Here is a 16,341-nt window from a genome sequence, read left to right on the forward strand (position 1 = left end):
GCACTTATGTATAATACAGTGTAAATAGCAAATATATGCCTGTATGTATGTATGTATGTATGTATGTATGTATGTATGTATGTGTATTTATTTATTTAGTGTGTATGTACATGTGTTTATAAGTATGGGCACTCTATGTATCCATGGAGACCAGAAGATGGCATCACATGTCATCCTTTATTACAATGGCTCTTAACCTGTGGGTAGTGATGATTTGGGGGGGGTCACATATCAGATATCCTGCATATCAGATATTTTTAAAATATATTTTATTCATTTATTCATATCACATTTCAATTGTTATCCCATCCCTTGTAACTTTCCATTCCTCCCTCCCTCCCATTTTCCCCTTAGTCCCCTCCCCTATGACTGTGACTGAGGGGGACCTCCTCCCCCTGTATATGCTCATAGGGTACCAAGTCTCTTCTTGGTATCCTGCTATCCTTCCTCCGAGTGCCACCAGGCCTCCCCATCTAGGGGACGTGGTCAAATATGGGGCACCAGAGTTCGTGTGAAGGTCAGACCCCACTCTCCACTCGACTGTGAAGAGCGTTTTATCCATTGGCTAGATCTGGGTTTTCGACTTTTGTTTCCCTTCACACCCCTCCTTCACTTCCATGCCCTTCTCTTCCTTCTCTTTCCCTTCCTTTTCACCACCCCTTTTCTTTTTGTATAGGATCAAATGGAGGAAAGCAATCTTCCAACCCCATTCCTTGCCCCAGCTGTAGCCTTCAACCTGATCAACAACTTCTTCCAAGAACTCTTTTTCATTACTGGGAGTCTTGAGGGCTGACTTCCAAGAGCACAGCTGAACTCATGTCAATATTTGATTAGTTGCTTAGTACTCTGAAGATTCCAGAGATGCTCTGCAGTACTGAGTCACTGTTGCTAAGCTTCAGAAGATGGTCTCTTCATGGAAGCATGGCTGAAGGTACCTTTTCCTAAAACCTCTTTTGCTTATGGCCATTAGTTGCTGGAGATTTGGTCCATACCCATGACCAGCTCAACTCATTCATCTGGTTCAACTCAGGGACCATTGTTCCAAATGCTGCCTTAGGTGCTACAACGTGGCGGTGAGCGACCAGATACCTTCCTGTCTTTAAGGTAGGTATTGATCCCAGGACTCAAAGTGATACTGACATCAACTGCACCAGTGTCACACTGAATAGTATACATTCAGATTGGGATAATGACTCTGAGGAAGATGCTATGGAGTGAGTGAAGAACGAGGATGATGCTCATGGACACAGGGCTTTGCAGGTGACAATTAAAGCATCACAAATGCTGACATCATATGTATGTTAGCTCACACTCATCCTGGGGTCAGTGGGATCATCACTGGAAGTTGTGTTCATCTAGTTTTGCATTTTCTCCCCATAATTCCTTTCTAGTATTAATACTGGAAAACGTCTTCAGGATTTTGCCTGAATCTGTAAACTACAAGGCCTCAATAAAGCTACATTTTCATCATTTCTTTGGTAGAGAATGAGAGTCATTTTTTCTATTTCCTCATATTAGTAATAAGCAATGACTATAGGAAAGTGGTTCGATAGTCTATAGTGCTCTCAGGACTGTTCCGTGTACTCTTTGCATACAGATCATTTCTACCTTAGAAGATTTCAGTTTGGCTGAGGAGTTAAGACACCATATGAAAGTGAACATGTGTTAAGCTCACATGTGTTAAGACATGTGTTAAGTTAGTGATAAAGAGCATCTATATTGCTGACTTTTAGGAGGAAACTAATTTTTTAAAATTTTTTTATTTTCAGTTCTTATTTTGGAATTTTCATGTAAATTGCTGCACATAGGATTTTCTTCATAAACGAAAACATTCTTTAAGCTTCAGGAAAATATATTTTCCCTAACATGGCATAGACATATTTACATATTCAACCTATGTTATACATGCTTTCTCATATGAACAAGTTAATATTTATTTGTAAGGTAAGAAAGAAACTTTAGAGATTCAGGTGAAAACACATATATGCACATGTCTGCATTTAAACCCACAACAGAAAAGCCTCTGAATGTTAATGTGACATGTACTTAAGTTAGAAATTAGAATTCATGTAGACTCACAGCCACATAGCCAAGGCTTGGACAATTCTGCTTCTCAAATCTACACTTTGGTTTTCTCTCCTTTATTTAGCTACTACTTGGATTCTCTTATGGTAACTCCAGCCTTCAAAATCAGTAATTTATTTTAAAAGTTAGCTATGTCATAATAAAGCATTAAGAAAGTCCAGGAGTGGCATTTCTTGGTGATTAGATGCCTCTAGTGGTGTTGAGACGGGACGCAGAGGAGCAGGGATTTTTACCACCTGACAAGTGCAATAATCCCCTAGAACTGCAAGGCCTGGAGCATCTTATTGCTGTTATGAAACAGAATTTATAAATAAAAATAAGGAAAACAACCAGAGCCATGCACTTTCTGGGCTTCGCTGACATTGATAGAGGAAACTAAGTTTTATAGAATGCTTATTACATGCTATACATTATGCAAGTCAATATCCTATAATCCTTGTAACCACCCTATAAGATTTGTCTCTATTTTGTAGTTGAGGAAGCTGAAATTCATACACAACGACAAAACTGATAACCAAAATGAGGATTCCAACTCAGGCCTCAATCAAGAGTTATAGGGGGCGCTGGGGAGATGGCTCAGTGGTTAAGAGCACTGCCTGCTCTTCCAAAGGACCTGGGTTCAATTCCCAGCACTCACATGGCAGCTCACAACTGTCTGTAACGCCAAGATCTGACACCCTCACACCAATGCACATAAGTTAAAATTAAATAAAATATTAAAAAAAAGAGTTATAGGGAATAAAATAAAGAAAGATGTGTTATGGGACAGGCATCTTGAATTTTACTTTGAAAAATTTATGGGAATGGTAAAATTGAAAAGAAAATGCTTCTTTGGTGGCCGGTAGCATAGAGATGATATAGATTTCATAGATGAATGAGCTCTGGCTGAGGGAGATGCACACCATCAGAAGTCAAATTTTGTCATGTTCTCCCTGCCTTTGCATGATGGGATTCCCTTTTTCTATGTGAGGTAACGTGGCCATGCAACTTGGGAAATTTGGGATTTCATCCCATGTTTGAGTAGAAACCTCAACCTTGAAAAGACTTGTGGTGTCTGGGAGGGGATGGAGGAGTCAAGCTTCGTTTTTAACACCTCCACCCATGCCCCTCACCAGGGCCCCAGGGAGACTGCAGCCTCCGCACTTCCTGAGTCAGGCTCTCCACAGGCCCTTTGCTCTCTCCAGCCACATGGGATGCTGAAAGGGCACTTTGCTGCTTAAAGCCAAGAAAACATTCATCATGTTTTCCCTCTGAGCTCATTCTACAACCCACAGCACTCATCTTTTATGGGTGAGCATTTCCCACTTCAGATGCTTCCTTCTCACACATTTGCTTTTATTAGACTTTGCTGCAAGCCCCGTCCAGGCACAGAAAACCAAAAGTGGTTGAAGCATTTTAGTATTATTGTCACCCTGTGAAAACACACTGGATATGGGGCTGGAGGAGGATTTCTATGGCAACCTTGAATGGTTCTCATTCAGTGGAGGAGTTTGGTACTCCATGACAAAGATTATTGGAATTTCCCCCCTCTTCTACAATATGTATCCTTCAAATTGTATCCTATTAATGTTAATTCTTCATCTTCTAGTAATCCATCATGGAATTCCTGGGTAGAAGAGTGATGCTAGAAACCAGGCCTCTTGCATTTCAAAGCTGCATTATCTTCAACACAATAGGAACTCTACATTCAGCTAACAGATGGAGAATACATGACTTCCTTGGTAGAGAATGAGGGTCATATTTTTTATTTATTCATAGTAGTACCAAACAACAGCTATAGGAAGATGGACTGATAGTCTACAAAGCTTGAGTTTTCTTTATAAGCCAGATATAGAATTGGGTACATGACCTGTTCTCTATTCCAATGGTTGAGACTCTAATGGTCACTCTCAACTGAAAAAGAAGAAAGAAATATAGTCTAGGTGAGTGTCCAGGAGAAAAGAAAAATATCTGTTAGACATTTGGGAGATTTTAGGAGGCCCTCAGTCACTTTCACCTGAGTCAACTTAATCTGACATTTCATGAGTATTTTCCTGCATGTATGCACGTCCAACACATGTGTGCAGTGAACACAAAAGCAAGAAGGTGATATCAGATACCCTGGAGATGGGATTATGGATGTTTGTAAACCACCATATGGTTACTGCTAACTGACCTTAGTTCCTATGCAACAGCATCAAGGGATTTCTACTGCTGAATCATTGCTCCAGCTCTAAATTTGATATCATCATCATCATTAAATGTTGCTTTTACTTCTTCAGATGAATGCATGAGATGAGAGCCATACCCAAGCTGTGTGAACACATGACTTGGGCTGAACCCAATGCATTTCTTTGTCTTTTCTAGCTATCTCTTGCCTAGGCCTTGAAGCTTCTAACCTCTGTGTAATCTAGTCTTCCAAGCTGACTGATACAATCTGGCCTCTCTCAGCTTCTGATTCACTTGCTCTGCTTGACTTCATACTAACTTTGGCAACCTAATCTTCTGAATCATTCTGCCTTTACCAGTGTTTAGCTTGTTCTCTCTGCAATCTGACTCTGTAAAACTGTCCTGGTAAAACTGCCACACATACCACCCCCTTTTCTCCCTGCACTGCTCTTAAATAGCCTCTCTTTCCTATGCTGTTCTCATGAGTGTCAGGCATGTCCTGTCTCCGCCTCATTCTGTCAAATTCTCTGATTCATCACTTTGCTCCTCAATTAGAGGTCACTTTCAATCATGTCTAGGTCTACAAACTAACCTTACCTTCATTGTTAGGGATTAAAGGTGTGGACTGGGAGTATGTGTAGATTCCATCCAGATCATACTGTAATCCAGGGCATGTCTGTATTCTGGATGGATTATATAGACTTAGAAGGTCTTTGGATGTGACCCCTTGCCAGAGCAGGCATGTTGCAAGATTAAAATGCCTCTACTGCCACTGCCATTGCCACTACTACTACTACTACTGCTACTAATTTCCTTACATTATGTGTGAGAGATACCAATGCTGATTGACTAAGAATCTTGTTGACAGTTTGATTTAGAACATGTACTGCTAGTTAATATGAGATTGCTTTTCTCAGGCAAGATGACAAAACTATAGGTATGCCATATTATGTATCTTAAAAACTTAGTGTAGCAGGAATTATCTCTTATTCCATTTCACTTAGAAACAACCCGATCATGAAATGCATGTGGATGTCAACTCTGAGGTACCAGTCATTCTCTATACAGCGTGTCATTTCATTTGGTCCTAGATGACACTTGATATCCCAAGCAATGGCATGGAAAGATGCTCATATATTGTACTTCCCAGTTGTCCAAAGAGACAATCTGTCTGGCAGTCACATTATTAAATGGCTTCTAAAATTATTTTCTGGAATTAGGGTTTCTCAAACTTTGTGACAGGCCTCTAGCCTGTGGCTTAGGTGTTCCTTAGAGAGGAAACACACAGAATGAGGAAAATGACTGAAAACCGGCATTTCAAAATGTCTCACTAATTAGTCAGTTTTCCAGGAGAAGATTAGCATCTTTTCCCTAGGAGATTTGCAGAAGTAGGCAGGTAAACTGACCCACAATCCATTTTCCATATTCATAAATGGCTGTTTCATTTTTCATCATTTGTACCCTTTCCTAAATGTTGGTTTTGTATCTTTGTGACATTTGGCTTAACCTTCTCATCAAAGGTCTCCAAACCTCACCTGTAAAAGGCTCATTTTCCTTAATCATAATTTGAGATGGGCTCTCTATCACTATTTAGAACTATAAAAGACTAAGGTCCTGGTAAAAATAATCATGGGAAAGGAAAGAAGATCTAAGTTTCTGAAATCAAAGGATTCATTATTCTCCTGGGAATCTTCACAAAGACATCCTTGGTTGTATGACTGAGCAGAGCTGTCTCATACAAAGGGTCAATTTGAGACTGGCAACGATGATTTCTGGGCCTCTGTCTATACTATAGACAGGCTGATGCTCAGAGTTCAGGGAGCATCTCAGTTACTTTTCTATTGCTATGACAACACACCATGACCAAAGCAACATATAATAGAAAATGTTAAATTTGAGCTTGTGGTTCCTTCCAGAGGTTTAGAGTCTATGCCCATCATGGCAGGAGCACAGTGGCAGATAGTCAGTCATGATGCTGTGACAGTAGCTGAGAGCTTACGTCTGACCCGCAAGTCAGATGGAGAACTAACTGTGAATGGTGTGAGAATTTGAAACCTCAATGCTCACCGTCAGTGACACATCTCCCCCTAATCCTTACCAAAAGCTCTACAAACCAGGGCCCAAGCTTTCAAATGTATGAGCTATAATGGTCACTCTTGCTCAAATCATCACAGGAAGTGTGACTAGACATTTGGGTGCAGAGTTGAGTGGTCCATGTGTCATAGCAGGCAATTCATTTTTATAATGTCCATGAAGCCCAGCACAGTCATCTGTGCGGGTTTAAGGAGGATGGTCTGGAAAGCATACTTACAGACCAAACTAAAGATCAAGTCCATGGCTGTTAAGTTCTTACTTGTTACAAGGTGTGAAAACCAGGGGTATGTATGTCAATTTCTCCATACCCAAGACATGCTAACTAGCCAATCAGCTTTCCTATAGACACTCTATCTTGGAGTACATAATTCTTTCTAAGTGTCATCACTAGCCATACCAATATTACATGACAAGGAATACTGACAACTGAGACAGTTTCTGGAACAGCTCAGGCCTGAAAATTAATTGTTACTTTAACCCATTTAACTAAACCTTCAACAGTGCTTCATCTACGTAAAATCCTGAAAACACAGTAGTTTGTTGTTGAGTCATGGTAACATAGATGCAAGTGGAAGCTATTCCATAAAACGATGGAGATCATAGTGAAGTGCAGAGACAGGAAAGGATGTGGTGAGGAATGATGCCACAGAAATAAATGTAGACACTATGGACACAACTGGGTCAGTTCAGAGTTCAGGTAAGGCCATCTGGAGATAATGCTGAGTGTTTGAAACAAGATTGCTTAGTACTGATACAGAATCAACCATAGGCAGATGACTACACATAGCACAATCTGTAGTCATGGTGCAAAGACTAGTAGCTGTTCACTGTGGAATCATGCAGGAAGTGTTGTGGAGCTGGGGAATTTCACATCTAAAAAAAAAATAGCTCCTAAAGTTTAGGAAATAACAACAGTGCTTTAAGGTTAGCAGTCTGAGCAACTAGGTAAGAAAGATGCATGTTCAGATTGATAAACAAGCCAAGAGACTACAGGAAGCACTATCAACCTCTGGCCATATTCTCAGAACCATAATTACATCAGGACCCTGAGGATAAATTGGATCTTGTGATTTAAAAAAAATAATATCTTGAGAACAATTTCATGTTTGACCAAGTCATCTTCACCCAGAGAACCTGATGGTGTGAGTGTATGCAGGCACTTAACCTATGATAGAAAAATCCAAGCACAGTGCAAAGGTCACTTTGTGGGAAGGTGTGAGATCCACAGGGAAAGCCAAATCACAGAAGAGCTACCTCTGTGAGGGCCAAGTCAAGCAAGACTCAATAGGGGCCATCAGACACTTCGTAGGCCTGCACTTGAGGGGTGGCTAGTGGGACCCAGAGATCCAAAATTACGAGTTATTTAACTTGGCTTTAGTATGACTCATTCTTTCGTGACTTGGCTGTTCTTGGGGATGTCACACCTTGATTCTATTGGCTTTACTGTAGAACATTTTTCTAAGGTGAATTTTATGCTTCCAATGACATAATCCTTTCTGTTTGGAGAAATAACTAAAGAAGACCCAATAGCAGGATATGAACACATCCAAGCTGTTATATCTTGGGCAATATTGCTATAAGATAAGTCATACAACAGGTGTGAAGTTTGAACAAGACTTCACAATGCAAGCACAGTATATTTAAGATCATTTTCCTTTCATTGCATTAAGACCATGTTCTGAAGTAGGTGATGTTGGAAAGGAGAGTGAAACTAGCCTGGTGACAAAATTACTGTCATTGCAGCTACTACAGAAGCGGAGGCAGGAGGGTCACCCAGAGGGAAGTCAAAGTCACCTTAGTCAACTTAACACATCATGTTTTCTACCCTTTGAAATAGGTCTGTGAATGTACCACAGTGATAGCATGCACAGCATGCAGAAGAGTTTGGGTTAATCCTAAGTACTCTAAAATTAAAAAAAATAAATAAATAAAGGAGGCTGGAAGTCAGTAGAGTAGTCTCTAGGCTTAAACGAGCATCACTGAACTAGGCCAGAGGTACCAGATCCTCCGGAGGTAGATGTAGGGCCTGTGAGCTATCCCACACGGATGCAGGAAACTAAACTTAGGTCCTTGGGAAGAGGAGTGCATTTTCTTAAGAGCTCAGCCATTTCTCCAGGCAGAAATGCACCTCTGTCATTTGCTTTTGCTTTCCTAAATAACCCTCTGCAAGAAACCCAGGCCACAATACTGGTAGACTTTTTAAGCCTGAGATTTTCCATTTGCTCCAAAAGTGTTGGAACGTTGCTTCCACAGGCCACTCAAACACGGGGTGGAGGGATGCTGTGGCTGGAGGGAAAGAAACAGGGCTGAGGACCAGATCCAGAGACTCAGTGCATGAGAAACAAGCAGACTCCCGTGAGGCCCAGGGCAGCGACTCTCCGGGACTTTAGTCTTCTCAGTTTTACAGACCAGAAGATGACAGAATAAAATGCACTCTTATTTGATTCCCATTGACTTCTCCCCAGAAGCCAAGTTTTATTAGCACATTTTATTTCAGAAGCTACAGGCTTTGGACGAAATCCAATGTCTTTTCTCCCACGTCATCAGAAGCAGTACAGAGGGAAAGAGCCCTACAACTTCTCTTTTCAAAGGTCTGAACTTGAGTGTTTGATTTGGTCCTTTACCAACAGTAAGATAAGGACGATTCTCTGCCTCCTAGATCGTTAGGGGTAATGGTCACCTGCGAAGTGGCACAAGAGGAACTTGGTAGGTACAGTCTGGGCCTGTGAGTGTGCGTCTTTCTTACATCCTTCGTCCATCTTTGTGTTGCAGGCAACAACATGGCAGCATCCATTGATTTCAAAGGAGGCCTGGAGCTGGGGAGAGGGATCCGCAGGTGAAGTGTGGTCACGCAAGCATGGGGACCTGATAGCATCCATTTATAAAGGTTTCCATTTCTTCCCGCCCACTATTAATTTAAAAAGAAACATGCCATGGATATCATTCTGTGAATAGCTTCTAAAACTAATTTTATTTATCCGATAGATAGTTGCATATTATTTATAATAGAGATATACCATAATTTTGGGAAGTCTTTTGAGGTGGTCTTATTCTATAGCCTAGGCCAGCCTGAAAAAAAAAATCATAGCACTTCTCCTTCAGGGATGAGCCACTATGCTTGGCTTAGCTATTGCAATTTTTATCTCTTTCTCTAAAGACAAATACTTAATATGACTTTATTAATTCAACATTTCCAATATAAAATTATTTTTGAAATATTTATCTTTATTTTCTCCATGTGATTATTCTTGTCTGACCTTATGGATGCATGGACACCATGTATGTGCCTGGCACCCACAGAGGCTAGAGGAAGGTGTCAGACTCCCCAGAAGTAGAGTTTGAGATGGTTGCTAACCACCATTTGGTTGCTGGTAACCAAGCCAGAGTCCTATGCAAGTTCAGCAACCACTGAACCATCCCTCCTTCCCTACAAAAAATACATTTTGAGAGTATCTTTCCAAATAAACTATACATATACTTGCTTAGAGCTCATTATGTAGCACAAGACAGCTTTAAACTCGTAATCACCTGGTTTCCTTCCAAAAGCTGAGATTATAGGCATGTGCCACCTTCACAAGTCAAAGATTTTAACTCTATGTCTTAACCACTTGTAGACATGACACTGCCTTAGCTCTGGCTCTTTATAGATAAAAATTGCTGGAAAATTATTTGGATTCCATAGATAGATATGGCTCTTAGCAACTTCTCAAGGCTTCTCCAGCTCTTTCATAATCCTAAAATGACTAAGGCTTACCCAACAGCTGCTACCAGCTCCTCCTTCCCCAAAGGGGTAATCATGTAAACTTCAGCAGACTCGACTATGAACAAATTTGGTGCTGCCTTCAGTTACCTCCCTTTTTATTTTACAGATGCACAGGGAAGAGGAAACCTCTTCCTCTCTCACAAATGTAGACAAATTTAGCAGCAGATTTCCTGTCATCTATTTCATCAAGTTCGTAATCTCTGGACTGTTAGTTATTGACACCGTCACTAAGATCACGGCGAGCAGTTGGCGTCTTGGGATGGGCCAGGAATTTGACCTGTAGATTCTGGATGAACGTGACAAGAGTAGCCTTGTGGTAAACTAATATCTGTAGCAAAAAGTGGTGACTGGAGCACATAGCTGAGTAGACACACAGTTTTCCAAGCCTGGAGTCGCTCCCTAAATAAGATAAGCTTCCTGACCTATCGCAGATTATCTGTAGCCATGGCCACGACATGCTCAGGGCACAAGTCTGTTTTACGACCAGAGAGATTTTTTTCAGGCTTCAGGCTTATGGCTAGAAGGTGAAGACATGGTACAATGTTACCAAACACATACAGTATTATACACTTGAAAATAACTGGCCAAAGCTTAAAAATGAAGAGCTTTTTCCACCATGAAGTTTGAATTTCTAGCATCTTTTGTGTAAAAAGCCAGTTAGGAAAATTTGCAGCCTCAGCTTTACAAGAAGCCAAGTGGGTTGTCTGTCTCTAGGAAAGTCATGGATTTTCTAGTGGACAGGCTGAGTCTGCTCTGCGTTATTGGTGTGTGAGTTCATACCTCCTGGTTTAGACGTGGTAACCCTGACAACTCACAAATGGTATCTCTGCATATTGCTGAGCAGAAGAGGCAGGCACAAGTACAGTGTAAATTTTGTGGCAATTTTCATAGTCCTCAGCCCTTAAGCATTTCTTCTTCATCTAACAAAGAACAAAAAATTCAGCTACAGCATTTTTTTCCCAGCAGACTTTGAATAGTCACCACACAGACTAATAAACTCAGGCTCAGAGAGGCGCAGTGAATTGCCCTAGTTTGCTAAGGACTTCAGTGGTGTGGCGGAGCCTGTATTTGGCTGTAGGTGGTCTTTTCCCAGAAATTGTGTCTGAAGTCACTCTATCTCATCACTTCAGGTTGGAGGGAGAAAAAGGAAGATGAAAGGATATAATTAGACTACAATTTTTAAAATTCAAAGAGCAATGTGAGTAGAAGAAAGATGCCCTTCAGATGAGGAACAGTGTGCATGTTAGAGCACTCCAAAGAACTGAGGCCCATACTTTCATAAATACAATAAACTTTCCTGATCTAGTGTTAAAATTATTGGTAGTCATGGTTAGTGCTGTTGGTAGCTGCGAGTGAGTGGTACGGGTGTTAAATGGAAAGGGCTTCAGATATCCGTCAATTCAAATCTTTTTATTTTAATTTTTAATTATGTGTTTCTGTGTGTGTTTGTGTATATAGATACAACTATCCATAGAGACCAGAATACATTACCTTACCCCCTAGAACTGGAGTTATATGAGGTTATGAACCACCCAGTGTGGGTGTTGGAAACCAAACTTGTGAGAGAAGTATTTGGTCTTAACCTCTGAGCCATCTCCTCAGACTCTGAACTAGAAATTAAAAAAAATGATTCTTATTTTTGAATAAATCTGTAGATGAGATGAGGAAACTGTTGATAGTACTAAGAAACAATAGATATTGAAAAGTCTCAGAAAAATCGGTGTAGACATATGTCATTATTTCAAAATAGAAGTTAGGAGAAAGAATGTAGACTTGTCAAATGCAAGGAATGCTCTGGAATACATTAATAAACAAGATTTGAGAGTGCTTTAAAGAAAACAGATATAATTACCAAGGAGTCAGTAAATGATTGTACAGAGAAAATTGTTCCAAGCAACTACTATTGGTTTTTTTTCCTTGTCAAAATTATTATAGATGTGCAGGCGAAGTACCACATGTCTATAATCCTAGTTTTGGGAGGTGAAGACAGGAGGATGGAAAGTTTGAGACCAGCTTTGGCTACACAGCAAGTTTGATGCTAGTTTAGGAAACTTATCAAAAATCTATCTTCAGTTATTACTAAATTATAATTGAATAGGAGAATGTTGTGACTTGACTAATTGCACAATGTGACACTTTAACTTAGTAGGCAAATTAGTGAGGCATGATTTTCTATAACAATCTCCTTCAAACTGAAGCATTCCTTCCTGTAGGATTCAGGAAGACTCATAAGCGAATGATACACACAGGATCAGGAAGTTCAGAAAGTTACAGGATTTAAAGGACTCCTCCTTAAGATTATGAAAACAATGTACAATACTGGGAATAAGAGCTTTCTGACTGGCCAAAATCTATCTGCAATTTCTACATGGAACTCCAAAGAAGCAGATTCTGTAAGTTGCCAGGCATGTTGAGGTAGAGTTTGATGAAGCAGGGCTTTGGGTTTCCCATGACCCTGAAAAAATCCCTCACCAACACTCCTTTAAGTAACTGTAATACACTTATGCTCTTATAACTTAGTCTTGGTCAGAATAAACTTTTTTTTGGTCTTTCATCAGTACTCTTATTTATGGTAAAAAAAAAATTGTTCATATCTCCCCAGAAAAAGTAATATAATGCATGTGGTTGAATGACAATACAATTAAAGCTTACAAAATTTAAATACTGGCCAAATATACCATTTTAAATCACTGTTGGACAATATGCTGAAGGCCATATATGACACACCTACAGCCAATATACTGAATGGCAAAATATGGAAAGCTTTTCTCCAAAATCTAGAAGAAGAGAAGGATGTTCACTTTCACCACTTTTATTAGTCTTAGCCCTGGTAGTCCTAGCCACAGAAATTAGGCAAAGAATGAAGTAGAGCTTCCAGATTGGAAAGTTAAAAAATGTGTTTCTTTGGAAATTCAATGAATTTATATACAGAAAACCCTAGATAATCTGCAGAAACCCATTGTAACCAATAAAGAAATTTAATAAAATAGTTTAATAGAAAATTTGGCATTTTTCTATATGTAAATAGTGAGTGAGCTCCTGAAAAAGAAATCAATAGAACAATTTAACATTCAATAGTTATAAAAATTTTAAATACATAAGAACAATAACAACAAAGGAAGTAAAAGATCTTTGCAACAAAACTAAAAAACTTTGATGAAATAATTTAAAGATGATGCATCTATCTATCTATCTATCTATTTATCTATCTATCTCTCCTATGTTTATGGACAGAAAAATTTAATATTTACAGATGAAAAGAAATCCTGATTTGTCAAAATATTCATGTTGTTCTTCACCAAATTAGAAGAAATAATCTCTGGAAAAGTTGAGAACTGTATATATGAGCACTGCGTCTACATTGCTCTCACCCTCCCTCCCAAATTTGTAATCTCTCCTTTAATTATTACACACACACACACACACACACACACACACACACACACACACACACAGACACAGACACACACACAGACACACACACACACAGACACGCACACAGACACACACACAACACACACAGACACACACACAGACACACACACACAACACACACACACACACACACAGACACACACACACAGACAGACACACACACACAGACACACACACACAGACACACACACAGACACACACACACACACACACACACACACACACACACACACACACACACACACACACACCCTATCGAGTCCATCTGGGATTGTTTTATATGCATATACCCAGGCTGACCACTTGGGATTGGACAGCCTAGGAAGGAATTCATTCTTGGAGAAGACTGATTTCTCCTCTCTCAGCAGCCATTGATCAACTGTAGCTCTTCATTTAGAAGTGAAACTTTGTAGAATTTACTCCATCCACTCTGTTGTGTCAACTAGTGCTGTCATGGTGCAGGTCTCCTCCATTCAGGCAACCATATTGTTTTGTTTTGTTATTTTTCAGAATTTACAGTAATAGTGTTTATTAGTGAAAAATAAAGCAGCTAATGCAGCTTTGATGATCAAGGCCAATGACGGTTGAAACTACATGATACAATATGATGTGACAGAGCTTGGGTTGCTGATTACTTGGGCTTATAAAATCATTTCTGGCAGATAATCATTTCATGATACGTTTTTGTTGACATTTCATGAACGCATTTTTCTGTCATGTCTTGGGCACACTATCAAGCATTAGGTAACGTGTTCTTACGGTTCTTAGAATGTTCTGCCTCTTCTTCTATGTGTCATATGTGTAGGAGTTGAACTGTAGATGCATCAAATGGGATTGGGCACCCAACAGTCCTTTAGACTTCACATTCTGATCAGTTGTGGTTCTCTTTAATAGTCTCTATTACAAAAAGGACCTTCTCTGAAGTGAGAGCTACACTTCCCTATGGATATGAAGATGAGTTGTAGGAGAAAAATGCAGTCTTGACCTGGTAGCCAGTCTTCCTGGTACACCGTGGTTCTAAACAAGAAGCATGGCATACCACACTCCTGGGTATTCCCAGAGGTCAGAACACTGAAGTAGCGTGAGTAGCTGACAGGTGGCCTGCTGATGAGTCTGCACCCCCCCCCCCCATGTCCAAGGTAATGTGCTAACCCACAGCAGTCGATAGGCTTTCACTGGATAAGTAGTTGTTCATGTGGAATAAAGCAGGCACGGTTCTCTGAAATCATCTCCAGAGTGGGTCATCTCTGTGTCCTTTACTGACCCACAGGCATTGTGGTCTTGTCAGTGGATGCCCCAGTAAGGATCGCAATGAATATTTAGAATAAAATAAGAAATTGCATTAGTTTATAAAAATTGAAGTAGTAGCTTTCTCTCTAGAGTCTATGATCTCTCTAGCCACAGGTTGTTGGCTAAGTTTACAGTGCTAGGCACAAATTCCCTCCCTGAAATCCAATTGGATGGCTGTTGGTTACCCCTGAGATAGAAGTGCCATTGTTGCACTATTGGTGACATCTGGCCAGTCAAGTCATTGTTGTAGATTGTAGGCTTTATAGCTAAACAAGGCTACCAATTGCTCCTGCCCTTTGACATAGCACCTTTCCATGCCATGAAACCAGTCTCTAGAGCAGAGGCTTCCAGGTCAGCTCCCACTGGAGTAGTGCACAATGGAACTCTATTGAACTGTGAATAAAACTACAACCATGAAGTCTTCGGATAAATTATATTGAGTGAGATAACCCAGACCCGGAAAGGCAAGCATCACATGTTCTCTGTTATTTGTGGATTCTTGGTCCATGCTTAGATTTAAATATATAACCTTGGGGAGAAGGAGTTTTAGATAGGATGGTAGTATGAGGTAGGGACTATGAAGGAGGTAATAAAAAATGGGGAGGGGACTTTAACTGTGGAGGGAAGTGGAAGGAAAGGAAGGAGGGGAAAGTGAGGCAAGAGAAATAAATAATAATGGGGGTGTTTGAAAAACCCACAGAGAAACACTGTTTATTGATATTATTTAAAAGTGTGCATGTGTGCATGTATGCATGTGTGTGTGTGTGTGTGTGTGTGTGTGTGTGTTCAGTTACAACACATGGGAGATTGTGTACCCCAAAACATTCCCACACTATTTGACAAAAAAAATCCAATGAAAGGCATGAGCAATTGGTCAGGAGAATATAAGAGTCTCCTGAAACAAGATGGGTTATTTCTACTTCCTTTCATTACCTTTCAGAACTTGAAAGTAGGCACTTTTTGCTAAAGATACCACACCCATCAGACACAAGAAAAACAAGGTTAAGTTTATATGGAATCACAAATGATTTCAACTAGTCAAAGTGAGTTTCAACAAAGATATCAGAACTAGCTATATCATGTATCCTGATTTTAAAATACACTACAAAATTATAGTAATGAAGACAGCATGGTACTGTCATAAAATGGAGACACAGACCAGTAAAACAGAACAGAGAACCTAGAAATAATGATATTCATAGCTAACTGATATATATATATATACACATATCACCCTGAACACACAATCCAGAAAGGACATTTCTGTAACAAATGATGCTCCAAAAACCATTCACTCACAGCAAAATGAGCATAGATGTCTGTCTTCCAAGTTACAAATATTAGTTAAAAAGGACCAACTCCTTAAATATAAGTGTAAGACTACCAGGAAAAAAACATGGAAGGAATTCTTCAAAACGTTGGTCTTGGAATGATTTTCTACATATGAGCCCTAGTGCTAGACAACAGAAGCAAAGTTAGGTTAATGGGGTTACATGAAATTAAAAATCTGTACAGAAAAAGGAGCA

The sequence above is a fragment of the Acomys russatus genome, chromosome 23 (assembly GCF_903995435.1).
Source record: "Acomys russatus chromosome 23, mAcoRus1.1, whole genome shotgun sequence".
In the NCBI taxonomy this organism is placed as follows: Eukaryota; Metazoa; Chordata; class Mammalia; order Rodentia; family Muridae; genus Acomys; species Acomys russatus.